The following is an 8,968-nucleotide window of genomic DNA, read 5'->3' as shown; positions in this document are numbered from 1 at the left end:
CCTGTGCCTCAAGATACTATATATGAAAAGTTTGTTTGGAGTTTTTTTTTGTGTTTTGGAGAAATGCAACAGCATGAATGAAGGAAATAAAATTCCATTTGAACACCTGGGAACAATTGATTTCTGATTTTATTTTTTTTTTAAGGTGTGTGGAATAAAGTAGAGGCAGTGTTTTTTTTCTGTGTCTTGGGATAACATGATGTTCCATTGCCTGTTAGCTGTAGGATATGGGGCAATTTATCATACCAAAAGAAGCAAAATGATTTCTAATTGGATTTGAAGATGTGGAACATGACTCTTGTTAATGGCAAGTTGGTGTTGTCTTACCTTGGGGGTCAATTTTGGCTGTAATTTAAGGAAATGCCAAACAGTATGAAGTGTCCATGCTCTTCTTCCTGTGGGCTTTTACAGAATTGTGTGTAATAACTCAAATTGCAAAATAAAGCTGTTATGCTGGTTAAATTGTATTTTTGAGTCTTCCTGAACCAAAGATCTTAACCGTAGGAAATTGAGGAAGCCCTGTGTGTTTTGGGGGGTTTTCTTGAAATATGGCTCTTTTTTCAGGGTTAGTTTGGTCTACAGTTGAGTGTGCTCAGGTTTCTTCTAAGTCTAAAGCATCTTGCAATTCCTGATGATAAATCCTGAAGTCTGATAAAGACCAGACTGAATAGGATTACTGGGTGTCAGTCTGAGTTATCAAATGGTTTATGATTCAACAGACAAAGGGAAGAAATAATCCAATCTTGATTTGCAGTATTTTGTGTTGTTTACAATTGTTAGTCTGAGTTACTTAAACATGTCTGGCAAGCTAAGCTCTCTTGCTTGCTTGTGTTGTTCTACATTTCAAACCACATTGGTATTTTACATTAGGCTTCTCCCTGAAGGACCTAATGCAGTTAAATACCTGACATCATTTGTATGAACCCTATTATAAAAAATGGGAATTTTTCTGTAGCTGTTCTTCTGTACTGCTTCTGCCTTTTTGCAGACATCTCTGTGAACAGAGAAGGAAGTGTCTGAGAGGGCCACTTAGGACTGGTTTGTGCAGTTCTCTACTGGTTAGGTCTGGTTAGAAGCATGCTTTTGCTAAATACTCTTTGAAATTCAGTTAACAAATCCTGTGGTTTCCAGAAGTAAAAAGTTCAGGACTAACGTATGGCTGACAGTTCCTTATTAACACGGTAATGAGAGTGGATTATGAAAACATACCTGTCTTAATTTTTGTAGTGAAGTTACTGTATTCCACCTGTCTTTTTTTCCTTTTTTTTTCTTTAAGCAAAGTGAGAAACCATGTACATCTGATAAAATTTCCTCATAAGTGATATATTCATCAGCTGTAATTAAAGCATTCTCGGCTTCAGACTAGTTTGATAATTTAGTCCTTATTTACACAATATATCTAACTCTTGAGGCAACTTATATGCCAGTGTAAGTGATAAGGTGGTTGAGTGATGATAATAAAGAAGGGGGGCTACTACTTCATTTGCTTTTTTAGCATTGTAATTTTCACTGATGAAATATTTTCTACAAAGCTAGCCTTCTTTTCTGGAAAGAGAATGCATCTGTGGAGAGTTCAGTTGCAGCTAAAAGCTAACAAACTTCTGTTTTCTTTAGCACTGTCTGCGCAGCAGCCAAGATGACTGCTTCATGTTCATTTCAGGAATGAATGCCAGATGCATTGGTTTTGATAGGTCTTTTTGGTTTGGTGTTTTCATTATCAGGTAGAGCCAAAAGAGAAGTTGAACTGAATTGCAGGAGTTGTGGGTTTGGTAGATTTCTAAGTGATCTCATTCATCTTGAAGCTACCTCTACAGGCAATCTATAATTAATTCAGCACTGCGAAAATAAAACTTGCAAGATAAGACTGACTGTCTTGGATTTCTACCAAAAAGAAGGAATTGGGCTCTTCAAGGTCACTGAGATACCCGAAGATTGAAACTGTCAGAAATGCAATGGGTATTAAAAGTGGCAGTTCTTTTGTTTATGTCATGAATGGTATTAAGTTCTCATTAAAGGGCGGGGGGGAGGTTAAATCCCAACAGCCCAGTAACTTCTAGCATACAGTTTCTGTTTTTGGTCTACTGGAGTGCTAACATTTGTCGCTGCTGTGATTAATTTTTGTATATATTTTTATTCTTTTAATACAGGATAATAGGAAAAATGTGTATGCAATGTGTCATTTTGGAATATGTTCATAATGTCTTAGCATCAACCACAGTTTCAAAGTTGTTGTGTAACTTTTCCCAAATCACTTATTCTTTTTAATATATTTCAGAGGGCAAAACATAAGTATATACCTTGCTGTTCCAAGAAGTGCCTGTTCTTTCTCAGGCCTCAAAATGTATCACTTTCGTTAAGTCCGTTGTACTATTTGGGGGAAAATTGTCAATAAATGAATAAGTACAGGAAAAGGATGTAAAGTCATTCTTTTGTACTAGAGCAGTCCTCAAGCATTGTCTGGATACAGTATCTGAGGAACAGTAGAGAGATCGCAGCAATGTTGAGCATATAATTAAAGGGTATTTTGGGGAATACTTGCCTTGTTCCAGGAATTGCATGTTTGCTTTCTGTGTTGAGGTTTTTGCCCTGTCACTTGACCTAGGGGAGCAGCATGCTTTGTAAGCTCCTCAAAAAGGTGTTTTAAAGCTTTGTAAGCACAGTGCAGGGAAAGAAATACAGACCTGATACTGACAAGTTGAATGAACTGCAGCTGGGAAAAAAAAAAAGCAGTGTGAGGGATTGCACACTGAGCAGGAAATCTAATGGGGACAAGGCAGGTGTGTTAGGCTCCTCTTGCCTGGTCAGTGTGTAGTGCATGAGGAAGCAGCCTACGTGAGGGGAGCCAGCCAGCATTCATAAGATGGGAGAAATGCAATTAGGATGTGAGAGATTGAGAGGGTGCCTGCTGGCTGCAGGGGGGCAGAGCAGGCTTGTGTTCATCTTTTTTAACATCTGAGGGTCACTGTTACTAGCTTGTGCAAATAGACAGGAGTTGGTGAAAGAAATTGAACAGTAATGCCATAGATGGTGTTTGAGACCAGTAGAGGACACGGTGATGAGCTGCAAGACAGTCCTTAGAGCTAGCAAGATCAACTACCCCAGCATATGGGATACCTCAACCCAGACACAACCCTGAAGAGCATGTGACTGTCTAGGTGCAGGGAGTACCTGGGGCTTCTTAGAGGTTGGGGTCACAGAAGCCTCACCTGCTGTAGCTGTGCTTTGATGGGGACACTGAGCTGCTAGGTGAAGCAGGATGGATGGCATCAGGAATGCCAACAGAAGGGCAAAGGTACTTTGTGGCCACTGTAAAAACAAGAACCCCAATCCCCCATTGCGTGGAAGAAGGGGGAGGCCAGAGGCAATGTTTAACCAGGGGAGGGCTGGAATTTCTGTGGAGGAAAAAACAAGAAAACTTTTTCTCCAGCTGCAGGTGCTTACAGAGAGATCTTTAGAGCCCTGATAGGAAGACAGGGCATGAGTTTTGGCAGGAGGTGCATCTAGCCATGCTGTCAGAGCCAGTGAGGCTGAGAGAAAGTGACAGAAAACAGTAGTCAGGAACTTCTGCAGAGGGATGAAGGCACCCCTCTGCCCATCAGACCTGTTTGTTCCTTGCTTCAGCCTGTTTCTAGTATGTGTCTGCTGTCACAGGCAGGGCTTTCTGAGGAGTGATGTCTGCAAGGAAAAGACAAGATGCACCTGATGAAGATTACTATCTTTGCTGCCAGGGTTGCTAGCCTTGTGGGAAGTTTAAACTAGGTTTGTTGGTTGTGGACACCAAAGCCTGCAGGTAGCGCATACGGGAGAGTCTGAGGGAGGGACATCCCTCACTGCAGGAAATCGGAGGTTCTTTTCCACAAATGTGCAATGGAATAAACAAGAAAATGAGGCAGTCTGTGCAGTCATTAAGCTGTGATATTGCCGGGATGACAACACATGGTAGAAGAGCTTGCATAAGCGAGTGCTACAATGCATGGACACAAGTTTTAATGAGCAGGCACAGAACTAAAATGGAGGGGGAAGGTCTATAGAGGAGTAGTGTGAATGTGCAGAGTATAATTGGAATAGAGAAAACCCTGAGAGTCCACCAAGAGTTTGCTGTCAAGTCTGAAACATAGGCTAATAAAGGGGATATTGTGGTAGGCACCTGCAACAGATGACTCAATGAAGAAAAGGAAGAGAATGAAGCGTTCCTTAAACACTTTCAAGAAGTCTCCTGATTGCGTGCTATGGTTCTCATGGGTTTTTTTAACCACTTCCAATTTGCAGGAAGGCCAACATGGCAGAACACAAACAAGTCAGGACACTAGAGAGTGTTAGGGACTTTTACTTGGGTTCACAACAGGATGGGACCAAGAGAGGTGCTCTAGATCGGTACTCTAGATCTGCTGCCAAGGAATAAGAAGTGCTCAAATGCAATAGTCAATGGCAACCTTGGCTACAGTGGCCATGAGATGACAGAGTTAAAAATAGAGCAGAGAGGAAAACAAGTGGCCAATGAACAGATATGGGCTTCAGGGAAGTGAACTCTCTCTTGTCCAGGAACCTGAAGGAGGCTGCCCTAAAGGAGGCCAGAGCTGGTTGCCTTCCGGTATGGAAAGCAACAAGTAGGCATAGCAGGGAGACAGACTGGCTTATTGAGAAACTCCTGGCTAAGCTCAAAAGCAAAAAGTTGTGTGGAAAGTGGAAGTGAGGATGGGCTACAGGGGATGGACATGGAACTGTACAGGTGTACAAGCATGGTACAAGAGACATGAAAGCTTGGCTGAAGCTGAAACTAGCAAGGGATGTGAAGGCAGCAAGAAGGTTTCCTCAAGCAGGACATCAGTAAAAGGAAGATGGAAGAAAATGTGGGCCTGCTGCTGAATGGAAGGGGATGACCTAGTGGTGAAGGTAAAGAAAGACTGAGGTAGCTTTTAAAAAGGTGAGAAAAAGGATCTGGCAAGGTAGAAACCAGTTGGCCTCACCTCAGTTCCTGGGATGCAAGTCCTTGTGGCAGCCATTTCTAAGTACATGAGAAGAGGCAGTGTGGGTTTATGAAGGGCAAATTGTGACTGACCAATGTGATCACTTTCTGTCGTGGCTCTGAGGGTGATCGTGGATGTCATTTTTTTTGACTTTAGCCAAATTCTCCTAGAGCATCTATGTAACCAGACTGGGCAGACAGGCCGGGTAGAAAGCAGCTTTGCAGAAGAGGGGTTCGGAGAAGCTGCAAAAAGTGAAAGCCTGAAAGAGTGAGTCAGCCTGTGACTATGCTTGTGTAGCCAGCAGGATGAGGGAAGTGGTTATTTCCCCTATATCCCCTTCCCTGTGAGACCATACCCAGAGTATTGTGTTCAGTTTGGGCTCCCCTGGTAAAAAAGATGCCAGTAAAACAGAGAGAGTCCAGTGGAGTGGCCAGACGATGGTGATGGGGCTGGAGAATATGTCGTATGAGGTGATCGGGCTGAAGAATGTGTCCTATGAGGAGCTGGGGCTGTTCCGTCTGTACAAGGGAAAGTAGAGTTGGAGTGGTTAAACTGTGGTCTTACATGCTTATGGGGGGGCCAGTATGGAAATCAGGCCTGGGCTTTTCCTAGAGGTGCTCAATGAAAGGACCAGTCAAATTGCATCAGAAATTCCAGCTGAGTACATGAAATAAAGCCTAAAAAATCACAATGAGGATAGTCCAGGAACATGGGCTCAGAGAAGTTGTGAATTATCCATCTCCGGAGTTTTCAAAACTCAAATGGACAGATAGAGAGCAACCTGGTCTAGCTTTGAAGTTAAGTCTGCTTTGAGCAGGCAGCTGGCCCTCCAGAGAGCCCTTTCAACCTAAATTATCCCATTCTACCAAACCAGACCTTTATATGGAAGATGAGTTACTATGGGGATAGACAGACTTCATCTGGCTGCCTGTGTGCATGCAAACTACCTTGTTTACATGTATAAACAATTTTGCTACGTTTATTGATGCTTGTGTTTCATGTGTGCACAGACTGTCCCACGAAGAAAGGCCAGCTTTTGCAAATATAGTAGTTTAACATCCACTCTGCTATAATGGTGTTGTTGAAAGAGCCTCTTACAAATGGCGAAGTTAGAACATAATTAGATAGTGCACTGTGTGAGTAACTGCAGGTGATCCTTACACTTGGATCTGTGTTTAAAAACCAAGCCACAAGATCACTAGAAGTTGTTTTTCAGTTCCCTAGCATCTTTAATTGGTTTGTTTTAATTGCTCTGTGCTATGGGGTAACCACAACAGATACAAAGTAGTAAAATCAGGTCATTTGCACAGTTCCCCTGTACAGCTATCATCACATGCATCTTCATAGCAAGAACCTTCTTCAGCTTATTTTTCTCTGAAATGGAAAACTTCCACTTCATGCTCACAACATGGTCTGTTTGGGCTGGCAGATGTCCTTCAGGGCATGCTGCAAGAGGCAATGTTGGGAAAGGGGTGGTGTGCAGCAGAGCAGTGTCTCCAGTAGCATTTTTTTTGCTTAGGTGATCACAGCAGAATCTCTTTTAAACTGATGTTCACGTTATCTTTTAGGGACATAATTCTCATGTTTTGTGTTAGATGATGTGATTGAAGGCTTGTCTCCCCAAATGGAAAGGACAGAACAAGGTAACTCCTGCAGGTCCAGTGGTCACTGCTGTGGGCTCCTCTGATCCTGCAGCACCCTTCCTGAGGCGTGGTGCTGTGAAGCTCAGCACACCTCAGCCACACAGGCCGACAAGCCCCTCAGAGGCACCAAGACTCCTGCTCAGAGCACAGCCTGCCTGGGAGATGAAACATGGCTGGGAATTGCTGTGTGAGGAGAGTGGATGGTACAGTCTGCCTAGTAGGTGAATGTTAGTCTATAGCATTAATGTTCAACTCTTATGAATGCAGAGGGGCAAGGGCAGGGAGACCCCAATACCAAACTGGAGCTCCTGAAGCCCCCTGTTTCTTCCCTGGGCTGTCCAGGAGAGACACCATCCCATGGTGCCCCATGGGATGAGGGACCTACATGGGCTGGTGGTGGGATGCTAAGGAGGACCATTTGGGGAGTGCATGCTTCCTGCTAGGAGATGTTTAGGACCAGGACCTAAAAGGGAAAAGAGGAGGGATCATGGTGGTTTGGAGGAGCAAGTGTGGTCAAACAGATGGCAAAGGGGACTAAAGGGGATGCCTGTGTGCAAAACAGTCATTCAGCCATGCCTGCCCCTGATCAACAATGTCTCTCCTGTCTCCTTCCTAAGCAGTGTTTCCAATCCTTTCTAAACATGATTAAACATTGAAAGAGAAGATTGAAACAGTCTAAATAATTTTGGCTTGTGGATGAATTAGAGATAAATTTAGGTAAAACCTTGAAGCATGTATTTCCTTGAAGTCAGTGTGGTATTTGCCTACCTAAGAAATGTTTTACAGAGGCTGTTTTTTTACAGAATTATTCTGGCAACCTTTGTAATTAAAAGCACCTTTATAGTGATAAGTGGCTCAAATGAGTGGCTGACACATTGACTGATGTTTTCTTCATCTCCTCAGAACTGTAAAGTAGGAGGGCTCTGCTCTGCTCATTAAAAGGAAACTGGTAAAATTGGGAGATAAGTAGTTAAAAAGATTTCAAGCAAACCAAGAAGAAATTCCAAAATATTAGTTCTAGTTTTCAGAGACTAAAGCAGTCCTGGAGATTAGAATTATGTATGCGTAAGCTTTATATTTTAACATGCATTAATGGAAGAAATGGGAAAGTTAATTCTTTTGGGAACAGATTGTAGGCTTAAGTAACACACTGCCATACAAAAGCAACACCCCCCCCAGCGGTTGTTAAGTGCAGCACTGCAAAAGTGGTTTTGCTCAGTTGTACTCAGTCAGCAGACTAGGTTAATTAAACCCTAAGTGAATTTTTAGATTAGGCACCTTTACAGAAACTGTTTAAAAAAACTATGAGAAAGTCTGAATTTTAAGCAGGTTTTTGCACAGTGTGGTTACAGACACAGGGAAGTGCTGACGTTAGAAATCTGATGTTTCCAAAGAGAAATAAGACAAATTCTCATGGGCTTCTTCCATGACAGAGAAATTAAAATTCATTAATACCTCCTCTTCCACTAGTTTCTGGTTTCAATCAGTGTGTGCTAATTTGTTGGAACTTCGTTTGAAGGACTTGGAAGTACCAGACAAAAAACCTGAATGCATTGGGTCCATAGATCTCATCTAACCAGAAAAACTAGGGTAGGAAAACTAGGGTGATGTTAATGCACGGTAGCTTTCTGCTCCTTTTGCATTAGATATCGAAATAAATTAAGCTAAACTGTGGAAAGATGAAAAGGAGTCGAAAGAGGTACTAAAAACCAGGTGAAAATGAGGGCCAAATGCTAATCTGAAGGAAGCCAAGCTAATGCAGTTTATGCAAAGAAGAAGAAATCAAGCACAAGCCAATGAACTGAGGCTAGCCCAAAGAACAGTGAAGCTGTGAAGGCAAGGGGTGGTAGCAGAGAGCAAGTTAGTAAAGCTCATTGAGACAGTGAGAGTACCCACAGCCAGCACTAGAGCCACGGCTTGGTGTGGGAAACTCCCTTTGCGATGCCAAAGGGAGCTGGAGCTGTGCTCTCTTCCCTGGGGCGCATGCCTGTCTTCTTGGCAGTGAAGCAGCTACTGACTGCTGTAATTTAGGTCACGGAGCAGCAGATGTAGGGATTCATTTGTGTTAAAAGTTAGAAAGCCTGAAGAGGTAACAGCAGCACGTTAGAGGTTAACTGGGAGGAGCACTCTGGTTTTGAAGCAGAAAGTCAGAATACTGTTAGTAAACAACAATCCAGAAGGTGGACCTTGGTTTTGGCAGCGGCCTGCTGTAAGGGACATGTTGGAAAATATGTTTGCTGGGAGAAGATGAAGAGTTGCATGCCTGTAGCTGCATGCATAGACTATATGACCTCATAACTTGGCCCACTGTTTTTTGTGTGACAGAAATAACTCATAACCCAACAGCTCCAGCAGCGC

The sequence above is a fragment of the Pezoporus occidentalis genome, unplaced genomic scaffold (assembly GCF_034315485.1).
Source record: "Pezoporus occidentalis ecotype Australia unplaced genomic scaffold, CSIRO_AGI_Poc_V1 ctg7, whole genome shotgun sequence".
Lineage (NCBI taxonomy): Eukaryota > Metazoa > Chordata > Aves > Psittaciformes > Psittacidae > Pezoporus > Pezoporus occidentalis.
This window is presented reverse-complemented; position numbering follows the sequence as displayed.